The 19194-nt window shown below is 37.4% G+C and overlaps 1 protein-coding gene and 1 long non-coding RNA gene across 2 annotated transcripts in view; both read right to left on the bottom strand.

Moving 5' to 3' along the window:
- The window catches only part of DOK6 (docking protein 6), a 429154-nt gene that overhangs the window by 353142 nt on the left and 56818 nt on the right, over positions 1-19194 (bottom strand). The gene's annotated exons all lie outside the window — the stretch shown is intronic.
- Positions 12861-14653, bottom strand: LOC117062217. Its single transcript, XR_004428265.1, has 2 exons — positions 14440-14653; positions 12861-12999 (listed from the first exon to the last, which is right to left on the bottom strand). It is a non-coding gene; the product is annotated as an uncharacterized LOC117062217 (long non-coding RNA).

Here is a 19194-nt window from a genome sequence, read left to right as displayed (position 1 = left end):
GGAACAATTAGGGGATTCAACGGCAGGATATCCTATGCCCTCTTGGCTTTACTCTCCTTCCATGGGTCAGAGTGAAATGGCCAGTTGAAAGAGGCAATGCCTCTTCAATGGTCTGGGGTAAAGGATCTTTTCTTCTTTTTTAATCTCCTATCTGTAAAGAGACTTCATAAAGCACACTAAAATAGATTTCTGAGAAAAACACATATATATGATATAGACAGCATTAAAAATACATAATTAGATCCAACAGATCTAAAATCACGACAAATTTCTAGCAAGGCTTTCAGTACGTCCTCTCACTTGCTGCCCTTGCTCGCCAGGGAACCACTGGGAATCCAGGAGCATTGCTGTTACATCACCTGCTGAACAGCTGATTCCACACACCCCAATCCAAATCCCAAAGGGATGTGCAAACGATCTGTTGTAAAGAGACAAGTGACCCTCACTATTAGTGGACCCCGTATTTGCAAATTCTCCCGCTCATTACAAAGCATTTGCAACCCCCCAATGAATACTCAGTGCACTTTCTCGGAAAGAGAAAGGGAGAAATCTGAGTCACCCACCGCACAAGTTTCCCAGTTGAAGCCCAGCAGACGATGCTCTTCCTTCCTCTTCCAGCTCTCAAGTGTCTTTCCTAGAGGTCTCTTTATTAGTCATGATTTCCCTATTTTTGCACTTTTTCTTGGCGATTTCACCATTTAAATGACTCCTAAGCACAGTGCTGAAGTGCTATCCAGGGCTCCTAAGCAGGAGAAGGCTGTGGTGCACCTTAAGGAGGAAATATGATTAGATAAGCTTAGCTCAGGCATGAGTTACAGTGCTGCTGGCCGTGAGTTCAATGTTAATGAATCAAGAATATGTATTACATACGATGTTTTTCAATAGAAACACCTCAAAACAAGTTTCTGTATTGATCCGTGGGTAAAAATGTTGTGACCTGAGGCTCTTAGAACCCAACTCTCTATTTCCTCCAGGAGCAATGGTTCAGTATTACTTGATGACAGACAAAGCTTAAAAGCCTTCTAGATTTTGCCATATTAGTTATTTGATTCATTGAACTAATACAAAATACAAACCCCGAAAATGTCTGAAAGTATTTTAGGACAGTGCTATGAAAGGAAGATAGTTTCTAAATTTAGGCTTCGTTCCCATCAGCAAAAATAAATCAACTGAAGATCTCTATACAGACATTTGAAGCTGAAACATTTATTTGGATTCCTTCTATAAAATAAACATCTCAGTTACTTAAAGCAAAGAAAGCATTGAGTCTTTTAGAGACATATACATATTACATAGAAACCAGTTGATCAAAACGCTTTCTAAGAATAACATTTCAGCCAGCCTCAGATTTTAGAGACCTATTGAACATTTAATTTTTTATGGAAAGACTCAGGCCTTATGATTTATAAATTAAGTGAACAATAATTCAATATATATTAGGGTTACAATGATATCCATCAAGAGCAGGATCCCTCAACTTCTTGCTTTCTGAGACAACAGATAAAGAAAACATTAGGATTAATTGTTAAACTGTTAAACATCTTTGCTAATTTAAAAAATAAAAATATGTAGATATTTAAGTTAGTCAAGTGAACAAACCCAGTTTGGCATATAGATTAATGGATGGAAAAATTATATTAATCACTAAAGGAAAGCAATTAATGACGGAGATGCCACAACCAGTATGAAAAAACCACAAAGACTAATGCATCTCTAACCCTTTTCATTTCTAAATTTTGTTTAGGCAAGCATGAGTAAAACCTGCATGCCTGCTAAGGCACTGTTGTAATTAAGCAAGTCTATTCTGCAAACTTATTATCACAATCTGGAGGGAAGACTTTCTTGAGCTTTGAACGGCACCTGCAGTTCACCGAGCAGAACGGAGTTAAGTTACAAGGACTCCAGTGTTACAAGGGATCAGAAGAAAGCAGTAGCCAAGAAAAGCAAAGACCAGGAGAGGAAATCAGCAGACAAGTGAGTGCTTCATAGTCTGTCCCAATGCTATGAAAAGATAGATGCCCATTCCTTCCAAAGAGGCTGAAACAGCTTTCAAGAGAGTGGCTTTCTAAGATTACATTTTGTAAAAAGAATGAGTCTTCTGAGATAGATGGGGCCTCAAAACTCTACCATCAAATAACATTACTGTATCATTAAAGAACAGCAATTATTCCTTTTGTGGCAATTGTGAATGACAGTTCATTTCTGATTTGGCTCTCAGCTTGACTGTTGTTGGTGTATAGGAATACTAGTTATTTCTGCACACTGATTTTTTGTATCCTGAGACTTTGTTGAAGTTTATTAGCTTAAGAAGGTTTTGGGCTGTGACTATGGGTGTTTTCTAGATATAGGTTCATGCAGGGACATGGGTAGAGCTGGAGGCCGTTATCCTTAGCAAACTAACAGAGGAACAGAAAACAAAATACTAAATTTTCTCACTTATAAGTGGGAGCTAAATGATGAGAACACATGGAAAACAACACACACTGGGGCCTACTGGGGGGTGGAGGGTGGGAGGAGGGAAAGCATCTGAAAATATACCTAATGGCTACTACGCTTAATACCTGGGTGATGAAATAATCTGTGTGCCACAAACCCCCCATGACACAAGTTTACCTATGTAGCAAACCTGCATTTGTACCCTTGGACTTAAAACTTAAACAAATAAAAATAATAAATAATTTTTAAAAGAACAGCATTTAGTGAATTACTGTATTTAAAGGTTCTTTTAAATTACAGAACTCATATTTCTTACATAACTTTTTTGACTTCCTCCTTTTTCATATAGTTTCTTATTTTGTAGAATAATTTTTATTACAGAGGCTCCTAGCTAGCAGAGATATACATAAGATACACAAACTAAAACTTCTAAAATGGATCATTTTTATACTGCTACAAAATATTTGTTTTGTCATTTCCAATTTTACTATATATTCTCACTTTGGTAATGGGCTTAATGTTCCAAATTCCATGGGATACAAACATACATGAAGTTAATTTTTCTTCAATTCTTTCCCCAAAATTGCTGTAAGAAAATTGTCAGGTCCCGTTCTATTTAACACTTGGATGAACCCCTCTCTAGTTTTGTGATAATTTTCCATTTGGAAGACTCATGCCAAGCCCAGTTTAAAATCACCATCACACATGTGACTGACATCTCAGCTCCTCTCTACTCTCAGATATGAACCTCAAGGGATGTGAACGAGAAAAGGCTTGGTCATTTCCATCCTTCTCTTCCAAGTGCCTGATGAAAGAAGGTGTGTGCTGGTTTTGGCTGGGTCTCCCAATCCTCTACCAAAGTTTTACTCCTCTGGTGCTGAATTTATTTATTTCTTTATTTATTTGTCATTGCCCAGGCTGGAGTGTAGTGGCACGATCTTGGCTCACTGCAACCTCCACTTCCTGGGTTCAAGCAATTCTCCTGCCTCAGCCTCCCGAGTACCTGGGATTACAGGCATAAGCCACCACACCTGGGTAATTTTTGTATTTTTAGTAGAGACAGGGTTTTGCCATGTTGGCCAGGCTGGTCTTGAACTCCTGATCTCAGGTAATCCACCCACCTCGGCCCCCCAATGTGCTGGGATTACAGGCATCAGCCACCGTGCCTGGCCTGGCACTGAATTTAAAGAGAAGTGGGAGAAGGGCAAATATCTCTTTCTTTCACTTCTCACTTTAGAGGTAGAGATATTGGGCTTCTCTGGCCATCCAGTCATCTGAGGACCATGTGTGAGTTCTTCACACGATCATGTGAAAGTTCCTCCAGAGCCTTTCTTATGCACAGTTCCCTGACATGGGACATCTTCTACCCATCTCCATTGCCTGAACGGTAAAACCTGCCCTCACCAATATCACATACCTGGATTATTGTTGTCCCTCAGCCTATAGATCTGTGCCTATTTTAAAATCGTCACACTGTATCGTGACCTCAGTCATATCAAAGTCATATCTCCATATCTCCTTCTCCATGTGTGTAAGACATTTCTCACTACATCAAGATGCCTTCAAATAGCAAAACACAGACAGATTATGCAATATCATTTTGTTCAACTGACAAACATATCTTAATTCAAAGAGATTAGATGCGTCACTAGGGGTAAGTAGTTTGATGTAAATTCAGAGAATATTAATTACAGAAGAAGACTACAGAAATATTTTAGAAGATCTTAAAATATATTAGGTATATTTTAGAAATATTTTAGATACATTAGATACCTCATTTCTACAGATTAATTTAGTCAGGGATATGTAAGTAGCAAATACAAAATCTGGTTCTTGCCAATATTACAGTCAAGATTTATATCTTGGACACTCATTTTATCATATCATAATGAGTGGCAAACTTTTCATCTCAAAAGTTAGATGACATTTGGGAAATAAAAAGAAACAGTTACCCACATGTATCATTTATTAGCTTTAATCTTTTAAATTATACACCAATAACGATATTTAAAATGATACAGAGTCCGTAAGATATTTTTTAAAAACTAAAATTTATCATGCATCTTAAAGTTAAACTTGTTTTGAGTTATCACTACTACTAACTCGTATTTATTTTACCATTTCAAGCAGTGCATATTTGACTAATAAAAAGGCATTCAGTTTTGTTAATAGGTCAACAAATAGGCTGTAACACCTCATTAGTTTAGATGCTGGAGAAATAAATGAGTTTTGAGTGTGCCAATTTACTAATAAGTTTGGAAATTGACTTGTTCCCTCTTGATTTGCGTCTAAATGTATTAACGCTTCTGATAATTAAATGAAAATCAGGTCCCTACCACACACTCACAAGAGACTAAACAGATGCAAAAGAAATGTTTAATCATATTAGTGGCATCTTTCATTCAAAGCACTTTATGAAATTTTAAGCAATTCACTCAATTATTTTTATATCTCAACTTAAGAGTATTAAATACCTTTTTTCTGCTCATGGGAAGAAATTATAATTCCATTCCAACTGAGACCACAGGTGACAAGGTGTATTTCTTTTTTGTGTGTGAAAATTTGCCAAAGTTAATGATTACCTGGAGAAGAATATTTTAAGTTATGTAATATTAACTTCTATTAATGAATTGGTTCCTTCCAAAGAGCTCACAATTAATCCTGTAAAAGTGTACTATGATGACCATATTACCGAAAACACATCTGCAGCAAAGTAAAAGCTGAGGAAAAGGTTGTATTCCTGTAATCCTAGAATCCTGCAAAACATGCTTCTACATTTCATATAAAGGGATATATTAACTGACTCAATATCCCTTTTATATCAAGGGCTAGGCATGGGAATCACATTCTTCCCTTACTCTAGCCCATACTGTAAAATGTATCACATGTTGCTAGCTTTTATACCAGCTCATGTTACTGTATCCTCCCTGGGTCACCTAAGAACTCTTCTTTTGATTTTTATTCTCCTAACTTTTCACTGGAATCCTTCAGGACTAAACTTGTTCACTATGAACTTAATATCTCCACTCCTCTCTTCCCTCTGGCATGTACCCTATTTCCTGGTTTATTCTATTTTAGTTTATAATAACCACTAGTTCCTGAGAACAGGCAACATGCATTTATCTTTTAGTTACATGCTTCCTTACCACCCAACGCAAGCATTCTTCAGTGTGCTGAGCACTCAAAAAAACAGTTTAGCAAAAATGAAACTGACAAAATATCTAAATGAGATGTATACCAAAAGGTCTTAATTTATGTCTTATCTTAATTGAAATCTATACTATAATCTGGTAGTCTTTTTCTGTAACTGAAAACGTGTACTAAATTTAAGAACTATTAAGTGCAATTTTGTATCATAAATAGGATCCTGGTACAGAGAAAAAAAAATCAGTGGCAAAGCCCATGATATCCAAATAAAGTGCAGAGTTTAGTTAATAGTAATGTACCAACATTAGTTTCTTAGTTTTAATAAATGTATCATGGCAATGGATGATGTTAACTTTAGAGGATACTGGATAAATAGTAAACTCTCTGTACAATCTTTGTGATTCTTCTGTGAATTAAAAGTTATTCCAATAAAAAATCATGAAATAAATGTGTATTATCAGAATCAGAAAACAACGCTAATCTTACAATGGCATATATTGAATTTGTTTCTCAAAGAAAATGATGAAATTGACTGAGCAGGTTGTAGTTAGGAAACTAGAACATTATTTTTTCCCATGTTTTTTAGATTAGGAAATAAAGCAGTAAGTTTAAAGTGACTACTTTCTAATAATGATTTAAATAAAACAAAGGAGAGGAGAGAGGAAAAGGAAGGGGAGGGGAGGAGGAACCAAATTAGATAGGTGTCAGATTAGAAACTGAAGCCCTAAAACATGGATTTATGTTCAACGTGCAAGAAAATTCCTTAGAATAAATGATGGCTGATATAATTTAACAAGCAAATGCCCTGTGCTAAAATAAGACTGCTAATCTGATTTTTAAACTATGCACGAAATATTGTTAAGTCTAGTGCTCAAAAGAGCTGATTTGGAAAGCCTCTTCTCTCTTTCACCACACTGAGCTAATGGGAGTATAGAATAAACACACGCATATCCATGTATTTTGGGAAGTATAGATTAATTTATCAGTGCTATGAACATTCATACTTGAATGCTCAATTTAAGGTAATATTAGTGTAATTTTCTGTAGCTTAAAAGAAAGACAATATAGGTTTTCCTTACCATTTGTTCATGATAATACTTTTTTTAATTGCATTCACCACTGAAAAATTTTATGACAGATTCAGCCTAAATGAGATCGAAGCTAAAGGATCAAATACTACAGCAGTGTGCTTTTCACAGTTAGGTTTAAATAAACCAAATGTAGAAGGAAGATGACAGATATGAAAACATGATTTTAAGGTCAAATTCATGCTAATATGTAAGGTTATCTTGGCCATTAAACTGATAAATGAATATTGATCATGCAGGAAAACACTTTAAAAGTTATCAATGTTCAAAAATTTTTCTTTGAAATTTCTATAGAGTCATGGTATACCTAACCAAAAACAAGAATTGGGTCATCTTTGAATTTTAAAACATGCATAGAGTAGCCTGTACTAAATATACATTAGCTTCTATTTAAATATAAAATGAATAATGCTTTAGAGAAATGGAGGAATAAATACTGTTTATTTGCATATCAGGACTTCATATTTTGGGGGGTTTTAGAAACTCAAGTCACAGCTATTGAAAAAAATGAACGGTACAGTTAGACTCCCTCTTGCTTTAAGCTTTCCATTGCTATGGCAAACAAAGAAATACAATTAGAGACATAGTTTTATTTGATCAAAAATATAAAACATACCCTTTTTGATCATGATGAAAGTTAAGGACCACTTGCTCCCAGGTGACATCCTAACTCACTGCAGCTTCCAATGGGACAAACGTGTCTCAGCAATCTGTGGAACTGATGCTTTGGGCTTAGAATGGATCTGAAAGCTTGCTTCCACACTTGTGGGCTGATAGGCTCCCCCAAAAGATAAATGTTGTTCTAAAGTGTATTGCGAACTGCAAATATGTATTTCCAACAGCACTGTCACCATGGGATTGTCATATAAAGCACACAACAATATGCAGTCATCCATATACCAAATCTATCTTTAAAAATAATACTATTTTTATGCTACAAGTAGCCTATTTTATAAATGAGTGATGGGGTTGTGCACAGCACTCACATAATTAAGACCTCAGGTAAAGCATATATCACCTGACTAATCCAAGTAATCTTTTACTGTGTACATAACCATGGGAACTCTAAGTTCTACTGGTCCCTTTAGATTCCTTCACTCTCATTGTTCTCTGTCCTGCTGTCCTGGAGGCTGGTCTTCATGGTTGCTGGAGAACGTTCCATGCTTCCAATTGGGTTCTGACAAAAGAAAGTGCCAGCAAGAGATGAGAGGAAGCAAGGAGGAGCGCTGCTTATTCCCTCACTCCCTCTCTGCAGGCCGTAGTCGGCTCTGCTAACTGCTCCCTGCTATCTCTTCTCCTCAAGCCTGATTCCTGATGGGTGGCCCCTTTCTCAAGGTCAACTCCAATGAGGGTCACCAATCCCTTCTCTCCTCCTGTAGGCCTGGTGGTGGCAGAGGTCACCTCCTGCTTTCTCCTCTTTTTGGTTGTCCTAACCTGTCTATTAACTGCCTTGTCCAGAGTAAGGCCTCTCTAATCCCTCCTTCTGAGAACACCTTCTATTTCCTCCGGGAACCCTGGCTGATGAAGTGATGATTACGCATGCCTTCCAAGAATCCCTCTGATTTCTCTTCCGCTCTTGAGAAAACAAAAACAAAATTCCTGAGTTCTCAGGCACTGACATTCAATACTAGACAAAGAGTTTAGAATACCTAGCAAATGTTTTACTCTTATGTATACTCTTCATGTAGAAAAAATTCACATATATCGGTATATCCAGAAAACAAAACCCATTCTTACATCCTAGGGAAAAATAATATATGATAAACTCACAAAAAAACTGCCTGTGAAGACTTTCATTTAGAATGTTGGGCAGCAAGTGAATGAACGCAGAAATAGAAAACCAAATACCCCATGTTCTCATTTGAAAGTAAGTGGAACCTCCACCACCCGTAGGCCTCGTGGATATAAAGATGGCAACAGCAGACACTGGGGACTACTGGAGTTGAGAAGGGGTAGGAAGGAGAGCGGCAAGGGCTGAAAAATGATTGGCTACTATGCTTACTGCCAGGGTGACGCAATCAATCAGACTCCAAACTTCAGCATCACGCAGTATACCCAGGTAACAAACTTCCACATGTGCCCCTTAAATCAAAAATAAAAGTTAAAACAATAAAAATAATAAAAAAAAGTTAGATAGCGACGATAAGTACCTCATATTGTTTAATGTGTGTTTAGTAAAACTGGAAAGTTAACTTGTGTCTAATAGAATGAAATTTTTTTTTCTAGTGAAAGCAAGTAGGAATAGTTGTTGCATATTTACTAGAAGAGCTGATATATCTAAAGTGAACAATGACTTTTCAAGATATGTATGAACAAGATAGAAAATGAACAATGAATTTTCAAGATACATAGCTTGGGATGATGGCGGGAAAAATAGAGCTTTCTTATTTCCAGGAACACAGTTCGAGGTAAAGGCAGGCCATCTAAATGAGGGTTCACATAGGAAAGTATGTTCAGCAGTGGTTGGCAGCACCGAAAATGCTGAATTTCTCTCTGCAAAGGTTAAACTATTTGCCAATTCTGTGATTTTTTTTTTCCGATTTTTTGTTTCATACTTCTAATGTCAAATTACTTGACTTTTTGCAGTCTCATTATGGGAACATTTCTAAATACTAAGTGGGAATTTGTAATTAATATTAGTGCATTTCCACTGGATCCAATCCTAATGCTCAGTGTTACTGCATGCCCTTGGAAACTACTTATTCCTGATAAGATCAATACTTTTGTTTTTCCAACTTTACTCTGTGAAAGTAAGATTCCAATATTCTTCTCTACTGAACCACATTTTCTTTTTTCCACTATGGTGGAATATGTTATACAAATGCTTATTCTGTTGTGCTACAGTTGATTAAATTCCTAAAATACATAACTGGTATTTATTAGCTACATCATCCCTTCAGGAGTGATTTAGTGAGTTCTTTTTCTTGATATGTTAAAGTCAATGCAAAAATGTACCCTTCTGGAACTCGGAAGTGGAATAATTGTTTGGTTCAGGTTTTATATTTTTTGTGATACAAAAACATAAATTTTTAAAATGAATAATTTTTAAGTATCTACAATGGATATATTATTGTTAAAACATTACGTTCTGTGACATTGTTTAATTTACTGCAAGTTTTTGGTATAGATAATTAAAATCACAGGCTGTAGGACTTCTAAAGGGGCTATTTCCATTTGTTAACAAGAATTACAAACCTGAATTGATTTTTGTTTTGACAAGAATTATTGTAGCTCTGAATATACTGACTGTGAAACTTTGCATTGGGAAAACTTTTGAACTATTTTAGTTTTCCTTTGGCCACAGATTTTCTTGCCAAAGCAGGCATTGGCGGTTCCCCAGGGAGTGGTATATAAGTTGGTTCAAAATCGAAAAATGGCATTATAAGAAGTTTCAACACATTTTCCAGTGAATGGTCCTTTGGAATACATTAAGCCATGTACAAACCGTATCAAAAGTCAAATGCAAATTGCTTATAGATAAAATTTTTATTTTAAAGATCTAAGCACATTTTCTGATGAGTCTCAAACGAACAATTCTTATTGATATTAGAATAAAGCAAGCAAGAGTTGCCTTATAACTGAAAAATTCAGCATCAGGGTCATTCAATCTTTCAAAGCTTTTCTGCTTCTCCAATGTTTAGGGGGCATGATGCTTTTATAATTGTTCACACATGATTTCAAGAAGGAAAGCAAAAAAGGAAAATGAAAGAGAAAGGAAGAATGGAAGGGGGATGGAGAAAAAGGGAGAAGAAAGGAGAGGAAAGAAGAAAGAGCAAAAAGCAGAGTGTGAGAGAAGGGGAGAGGGAGGAAAGGAGGAAGGAAGCCCCCCCTTAACCGAAGACACACATAGAATAAAATCTATATTAACATAGGAGGGATTTAAAAATATTTTGCAATGTATTTTCATTTCCTAAAAATTCTACTTTAATAAAGCTTCTTTCCATAATTTTTGGCTTCAACAGAAGGAAAGAAAGGTGTGACTGTGTCTGAAAGCTGACTTTCTTGAATTTTCACTGAGTCTTAAAAGCCTGTGTGCATGGGGGAAAGGTGTGCACTTCCAGTAGGGCTGTGAAAGAAAAACCCAGATAGGGTGGATAGAAAGCTAAAAGCAAGAGGGACAGCACAGAAGGAACGTATCCTGCTTCTATTTGTAATCGTAGGAGACAGTTTCCCTTCAGTGGATCCCATAGCAAGACATGTGGTCAAAGCCATTTAAAATCATTACATAGATTATTTGGTTGGGAAAGAACATGAAATAGTGGTCTTGAGTCTCTTTCCCTCAGCAACATTGTAACATGGAAGGGATTCAAAAATCCCTGCATATGCCCTAGCAAGGACATGGGATTGGTCTGCCAGCAAGCCACTATGGTGAGGGTCTAGTTGTCCCCAGGGCATAGACTGACAGTGCTGGGTGCAAGACAGACTCCAGATAGAAAATACAGCTGATATGTAGGGATCTTCAATGGCTGCAAGAAATCAGGTGAGTCTGAGTTAACAGGGACCACTCTAACTAGTGGGGGGAATACAAGGGAACATGATGTCACCATTGTGATTTTATAAATTGATGGGGCCTTTTAACATCTTTTTAATATTTAAATTTTCACTTAAAATTGTCTAAAAATCAGGGTTGCCATATTTAATAAATAAAAGTACAAATAAATTTTATTTGTATTTTTCAATATTTTCAAAAATTATTCATTGTTTACCTGAAATTCAAATTTAACAGTATTCCTATATTTCACTTGGCAAGCCTATTTATAATGAAACAGCAAGTATCAACTTCTCTCTCATCTTTGGAAGGCAGGGTTATACTAGTTTCATAAAATTAAAAATATTCATTTTTTTCCCAACCAAGTTGATACTTGTAACATTTTTATTTTACCGTATGAGCTAAACATAAAATACGTTTTTCTCTCTAACTTACATATTAGCACTGCTATGAAACAAGGGAAGCGAATGCCAGCAACTGTCTTTGAAGAGGTTTCAAATAGTATGAGATTTTTCACCATGGATAAAATCAGAACATACAACAACATGATATGAATGACCTATGTTTGAAATTCTTTGTTTCTTATAAAGAAGTTTTTGAATTGAATAACTTGTCTGCCTCTAGACCAGACTTTGTGACTGAGGACAAATGAAAAGAAGAATAAATGTTTCTTTAAAGAAATAATGAGATCCTACGCGTGCGCGTGTGTGTGTGTGTGTCTATGTGTATGAATATATTTTTATTAAGTATGTATGCATGTCTGTGCGTGCTTGCGTATATGTGTGTGTGTTTTCAATTCTCCTGATGAGGGATTGGGAAGAAAGGCAAAGAAAAAGATTCTAGAAATAGTTGGAGAACTTCCTTTCTTGGGGGTGTCAGCGAGCACTAGGGATGAGTGGCCCAGAGACCTGGGAGGAGGAGGAAGCCACCTTCTAACTATTGCAACAATGAACAGCTAACAACTCCAAGGCACATGCAATCTAGGAGGGCCCAGGGAGTCGACTTAGCACAGAAATCTGAGACCCTAAACCAACAATATGATGTGCCACCTTTTCTTTTAAGGTCTGCAGGTTCCTGGGGAAATTTTCCTTATAAAGACACTCGGGAGAGTGGTACAGTGCGAGGAAGAAGGGAACCTCATTGTGTGCGCAGTAACCTTACCTGGCCCGGCGCTCACACTCAGAATCTGGCCTGAAATACGTTGGTAGGCTCACCTGTTTTTATTATATCTCTTTAACCTCAAGTGAAACAGGTATTTTAAGTAGTTTCCTGGCTTTTCCTAAATAAGAATTGGAGGGACTATTTCCTAGGTGAGGTTATGTCTCAGTTTTCTCATAAGTAAAATGGAAATATGTATATTACCTAACTAAAGGGTTGTTTGGGAAAATCATATGAGATAATGCATGATCACAGTCCCTGCTGAGGAGATAAATGTAAACTAGAACAGTAATACTACTACTTATAATTACTCCATAAACAATACTATAAAGTAAGTAACTGTGCTAGGGGATAAGAAACCAGATTGCTTGAAACTTGAAATAAAAAAGAGAGCAAAACAGAATTCATCACTGAGAGTAGAGGCAAACTGTTATCAGGTGATTTGAAAGTTTCTCTATATTTCAGGCTCAGCCAAGAACAAGTCTCTATTTGAATAGAGCAAGCGACAGTTTTCCTGAAGCAAATGGCAATTCACTCACTCGCTCATTCGATATTTATTGATTAGACATCTCTTTCAGCTGTAATATCACCAGAGCTTAAATGGTCTCCCTGATCCTCTTCTCTCTTCTCCCTGCAACCCCCACCCCCCACCCGCTTGTAACACAGCAGCCAGATTGTTCTCTAAAGAAAAAAAAAAAAACTCATAAATCAGAGACGGTCAAATCCCTGCTTAATACTGTCCAGTGTCTTCTCAGAGAACTGCAGATAAAATCCAAGCAACGTGCCACGGCTTACAAAGCCCTAGTCAGTCAAGTCTCCCACTGACTTTTCCAAACATGTTATTCAATTCTACCCACCATATTCACTTCATTTTTGTTCCTCAAGTGCACCAAATGTCTCCCTAACCTCCGAAATCACTTATCTGATCCACCGGTGGCTCATCGCCTGGAGCCAGCAGGCGGCCTCCTCCGACAAGAGTCGCCCTTCATCTCCGAAATCACACTTTTTTTTTTGTTTTTTGAGATGGAGTTGAGCTTTTGTTGCCCAAGCTGGAGTGCAATGGCACGATCTCAGCTCACTGCAACCTCTGCCTCCCAGGTTCAAGCGATTCTCCCACCTCAGCCTCCCGAGTAGCTGGAATTACAGGCATGCGCCACCACACCCGGCTAATTTTGTATTTGTAGTAAAGTCGGGGTTTCTCTATATTGGTCAGGCTGGTCTCGAACTCCCGACCTCAGGTGATCCACCCGCCTCGGCCTCCCAAAGTGCTGGGATTACAGGCACAAGTCACCGCGCCCGGCTGTACCACACTTCAAAAAATCCTTCTACAGCATTTATCTTCATCTATTTTTTGTTTACTGTTAAGTATTTACTCTGAGCCCCCTCCCCTAAAACGAAAACTTTAACAGGACCTGACTGCTTTATCCCCAGCACCTAACTCAAAGTCAACAACCACATGTTTAATTAATGAAAATTTCTTATGCTTTGTTCTCTGCTCGTTTACCAGCATCTTTTCCACACAACTTTCTGAAGACGGCTATATATACATTTCCCCCTCCTCCCCACCCACGCACACCATTCAGGCCCCATGTTACTGCCTTTCCTCACAGTCTTGGATACTAAGCAGAGGGAGTTTCCAGGGTGGGGAAGAAAGGGGCAGGGTGGGGTGGGATCCACAATGAGTGGGTCTCATGGGGGTGAGATGGGCAGTGCTGGACCAACAGGTCCTAGAATAAATGACAGAGGGAGGGCCAGGGCATCCTCAGCTCTAAACAGGTGGGCCTGAGGGCCACTGGCACGGAAGGTGTTTGGTTCTCACCCACTCCAGCAGGGCCAGGCCAGAAAAGGAGAGAGTTGCCTGGCTCCAGCATCCCTATATCCAAGTCCTGCAAAGGGGTCTCTTGTTTGGCTATGAGATGAACAAAGATAGCTCAGAAGCTCCTAGCTTCCAGAGTTACGTGGGGCTGGACCTGAGAAAAGCCGGGAGGTCAGCAAGGGTGAACGAAGGGAAGTCGTTGCTTTCTGGAAGACTAGCACCTCAGAGCCTGCTTAAACCGTTTTCCCGCCTGCTGACCCCTGGACTGGGGCCAGACTGGCACATGCCAAGGAATGGGTACACACCATTCCTCTTGTGAAGTTCACAAAATACAGATTGGTCAGCAGAGGGAAAAGATCATAATGCTGAGGTGGCAGTGGCCTGTTTTTTCAAAATTAATTTCCCCGTGGAGATGGGTGGAAAGTTGAAGTTGTAGTTGGTGCGCGCTAAGGCTGGATACCCAGCGGGTAAGGAAGATCGGGCACTTGGTTCAAGTAGGCCCTGATGAGATAAGGTTGGAGCCCACGCTGAAGAGCACCCGAGCGAGCGGCCCAGACGCAGATGCCTTCCTGGGGAAGGGTCCGCACAAACAGTCCTTAAAGGCGCAGCTGCAGTAGCCAGTGGCACCGGATACAGTGGCGGCGCCTTTGCCGCGCTCCACCCGCCTCTGGCTCCTATCCAACCTCCTGGCCTCTAGTGTCCTGCCCTTTTGTATTTTCGGCCACGAAGTTCACGGCATCCCCACAGCAGGGGATCACGGGGGCAGCAGCGCCCAGACTCCGGCGAAGGCAGCCTGTGCCGGCAGGAAGTAGGCGAGCAGCACCAGGCCCCAGATGAGCACGCAGGGACCCATGATGTTTGTGACTTCCGGCGGATGATGAGCAAGTGGATGACGTCAGTCTCCCCTGGGCTGTCTGCGGCGCCACTTTGGTGGCGGCCGCCGATCACCCCCGGGGAAGGTTAAAGATTATACGAGTTTTCAAATAAAAACCACACACACACACACACACACAAAACATAATTATCATCTCCACGAATTTTTTAATTACCTTTCCCTATCCTGCAGCGCAAACACACACAGTTAAAATGATATGCATTTGATATAGTTTATTATTGAAGTGGAGGGTGAGAATAAAAAGCATTTAAACTTGTATAAATCTAATAATTACTAGTAATAAATAAAATAAGGTAAAATCTCCTTATTTTAAGAAATTATCAGTACTCAGCACACACTAAATATTTAAAAATCTGTATTTCTAGTTCTGACTCCTTGGGCGCTTACCCCACAGTTGCTGGTTGCCATTCCATGTCATTCTTCCTCTTTATGTTACTCTGAAGTCACTATCAGCAATATCAAAGTCATTCACTTCCTAAGCAAACCCGCGGTTCCTTCAGTAGCACCATCTTCATCCTCTCCCCTGACCTAGCATATCAGATAGAGAGGATATCATTTTCAAAATGTAATTCCTCGCACACCTCCTTTGTCCCAAATATCCAAGTAGTCATAAAATCCGGGTGCAGCTTACTCTGAAGTGTGTCACAATTTCCTCCTTCGCTTTTATTTTTAAAAATCTCCATTTTTATCCAGAGCTGTATCTCTCTGGTAGTATTCAAGTTTGTCTTTATATTCTAAATTCTTTCTGCTCTAGTCCATCTTCCATGCAGCCGCAATAAATTTTTCAAATCTATGACTACTACATACCTAATCTAAGTTTGCAACCTAAAATTGCCCTACATTGTATATATCTTATGAGATTGTATATCATATAAGATTGTATATCATATGAGATATGAAATATTTTTAAGATCTTTCAACTTCTATTTCTCTATCCAGCCACATCCCTGCTTCTCATAGCTCAGAAAATAGAGCACAGATAAACTGACAGACTGTGGGAAATCTATATACCAAGCCATACACTCCTCAAGGATACAGACCCTGCCAATTACCTCACAGAGGACCTGGTATATAGCAGGCAGTTGAATTTATAGTGTGTCTTATTGCGTTGAGCTAAACTGAATTTTATTTTTAATTTATATGGGTACATAATAGTTACACATATTTATGGGGCACATACGACATTTTGATACAAGCATATAACGTGTAATGATCAAATTAAGGTAACTGGGCTACTTCCAAGTGTTTCAAATTCTAAGTGTGGCAGAATTTAATGGCAAAATCTGCTCAGTGACATGTTTCTATTTGTTAAATAAGAATTCATTATTTGTTTCCCGAAATACAGGACCCTCCTTTACAGTATACAAAGAAAATAATTCCATTATAATGAGAAATATCAAATTGTCACCATATATAATGTCAGCTATGTATATTATATAAGCCAAAGAATGACACATGAACCATGATAATCACCTAAGGAGGATAAATGATGAATTAATAATGAGAAACACAGGAAGAAACAGTGTAATTCACATTTCATTTGAAAATATAATAACAGAACTTCAAAATGAAATAATTGCCTATTGCATGGCATAGTGCTTTTCAAAACTGCAAGCTGTCTCTCCATGCTATTTACAATACAATTCAGGAGCTATCATAACCCCTTCAAGTCCCTTTGGAAACTGTGTTGTCACTTCTAATACAGATGTCACAACAATAATAATTGTAAATAGCAAGACTAACAGCTAATGCATAGTTCATAGTAATAAATGATACGGGAAACTGCATATTTACACAAACTCCTCAGGTAATTATGGTAACAGTAAGTGACTATCTGGTGGCACACAAAAGGATAGGTTTCCTAAAAAGCACCTATTTTTTCATTACACAAGAGATGAGAAACCGTGATTTGATAATATCTAGGTCATTTTATAGAAAACATGCTAAATTATTATTTTTTGCAACATTATAAGCCAAATATAAATTAGTCAAATATAAATGAGGAAAGCAAGTTGTATTTCCTTGGATAACTATGAAATGAATCAGATAAACATAAAGTCACTCATATTTTCATATATTATACTTCCTATAGTATAGGACTATATTCCTGATTCAAAATAATTCAAAATGAATCACCTCATATTCCTGATTCAAAATAAATTCTTATTTTGTTCACTGTCAAATTCTTTATATGTGTTACAGTAAGCACTTGTTTTTTATTCCATTCATCTTTATCATTTAAAAATGGTCTATGATCTTTTATATGAATTGTCAGAAACTCCAGGAATTACTGTGTTTCCCACATGACCTCTTTAGGCAGCTATAATAGCATATGGTGTGTTTTCATAACTCATTCAGTCATTTCTTAATCTTATCTTCCTCTTTCCTTTATAACATTATTAAATAAGGCAGTGGCTAATATTTTGCCTGTATCATATTATGCAGACAGAATTGATCCTTACCAAAAATTTTACTAAGGTTAAAATGAGTCATTCAGATCTCTTTGACATTGCTACTTATTTATTACTTCCTAAGTGCTGAATGCCTGCACGGTCTTTCCTCCTTCCTATTTAAGAAAAAAAAAAAGTGAAAAAAAAATGAAAGAAAGTTACTATTTCTCCCAGTATCAATATAAAAGTAACTTAGATTATTCACCAGGAAAGAATATTTCATTGCAGACACAGAAGAAGGCGCCTTCTTTCCTTCTTTCCTTCCTTCCTTTCCTCCCTCCCTCCTTCCCTCCCTCTCACTTTTCCTTCTTTTTTTTTTCCCTTGAGTCTTTGAGATTTTTCAGATTATATCACACACATCGCTAACTGATCACTGAATAAGTTGGAGATTCTCCCTTAGGATCTCATGCAGCTTTCTTTCGTTTTTGAAAAATTTTTCAAAGACAAAAAATATGTAAAATGTTATAGCAAGTTTAAATTGAACAGTTTGAGTGCTCCTCAAAAAATTAAAACTAGAACTGCCATAAGATCCAGCAATCCCAATTCTAGATATATGTTCAGAGGAAATAAAAACACTATCTTGGGGAGAACTCTGCACTCCCATGTGCACTGCAGCATATTGACAGTAGCCAAGATATAAAATCAATCTTTGTGCTCATCGATGAAAGAATGGATAATGAAAATGCAGTGTAGATGTACAGTGGAATATCATCGATACTTAAAAAAGGAAGGAAATCCTGACATTTGTGACATCATGAACGAATGTGGAAAACACTATGCTAAGTGAACTAAGGCAGGCACTGAGGGACAAATCCTGCATGATCTCACTCATAGGTGGAACCTACAAAAATCAAACTCGGAAATGCTTAACGTAGGATGGTGGTGGCCAAGGGCTGGAGGGAGGGGTGCAGGAATAGACTAATGTTTGTCAAAGGGTTCAAAATTTCAGCTAGACAGGATGAACGGGCTCACAAAATCTACCGTACAGCATGGTAACTATAGTTAATAATAATGTATACTTACAAAATGCTAACAGTGTGGATCTTAGATGTTCTCACAACAAAAAATGGTAAGTATGTCAGGTGATAGTTAAGTAAGCTTGATTTAACTACTTCACAATGTATAAAGCATGTCATACACCATATATATAATTTTTATTTATCAACTATAAATTTTAAGATATCAACTATACCTTAAAAATTTTAAGACAATAGAAAAATTTTATTAGAAATTTTATTTTATATAGTTCTATCACATAAATACAAAAAGAATTCAATATATTCTTATGTAAATGAAAATACAAATTTATCCATATCTGATTTCCATTATTTTATATTCTAAGAAAACTAAAGCTCCTTCAATTATGGATAGAAATCAAACATGCCATACAACAAAATTAGTGAACTGACTTCCAGTTGTGTATGTATGCACAATCTTTCCCCCCATTATTGGGTTCAAAAAATTTTAGATGTGAAGAACATGGAACTAAATTGAATGAACAAAGGTCTAACTTCTTTTGTTTATTAGTATTCAATAACCAATTACAATATGTAAAGATGCTACAAGGAGAGAGAAATAATTTTAAATAAAAGTTAATCTGGATTACATTTAAGGAGCATTTACTTTGAAAAGTGTGATCTGAAATTTTAAAATAGAGGTTTTGTCTTTATTGTTTTTCTTGGAAACAGATCCTCCAAGCATTTCAACTGTCAATA

The sequence above is a fragment of the Trachypithecus francoisi genome, unplaced genomic scaffold (assembly GCF_009764315.1).
Source record: "Trachypithecus francoisi isolate TF-2019V2 unplaced genomic scaffold, Tfra_2.0 Contig01474, whole genome shotgun sequence".
Lineage (NCBI taxonomy): Eukaryota > Metazoa > Chordata > Mammalia > Primates > Cercopithecidae > Trachypithecus > Trachypithecus francoisi.
The sequence above is the reverse complement of the archived record's forward strand: the minus strand, read 5'-3'. Positions and strand labels throughout refer to the sequence as shown.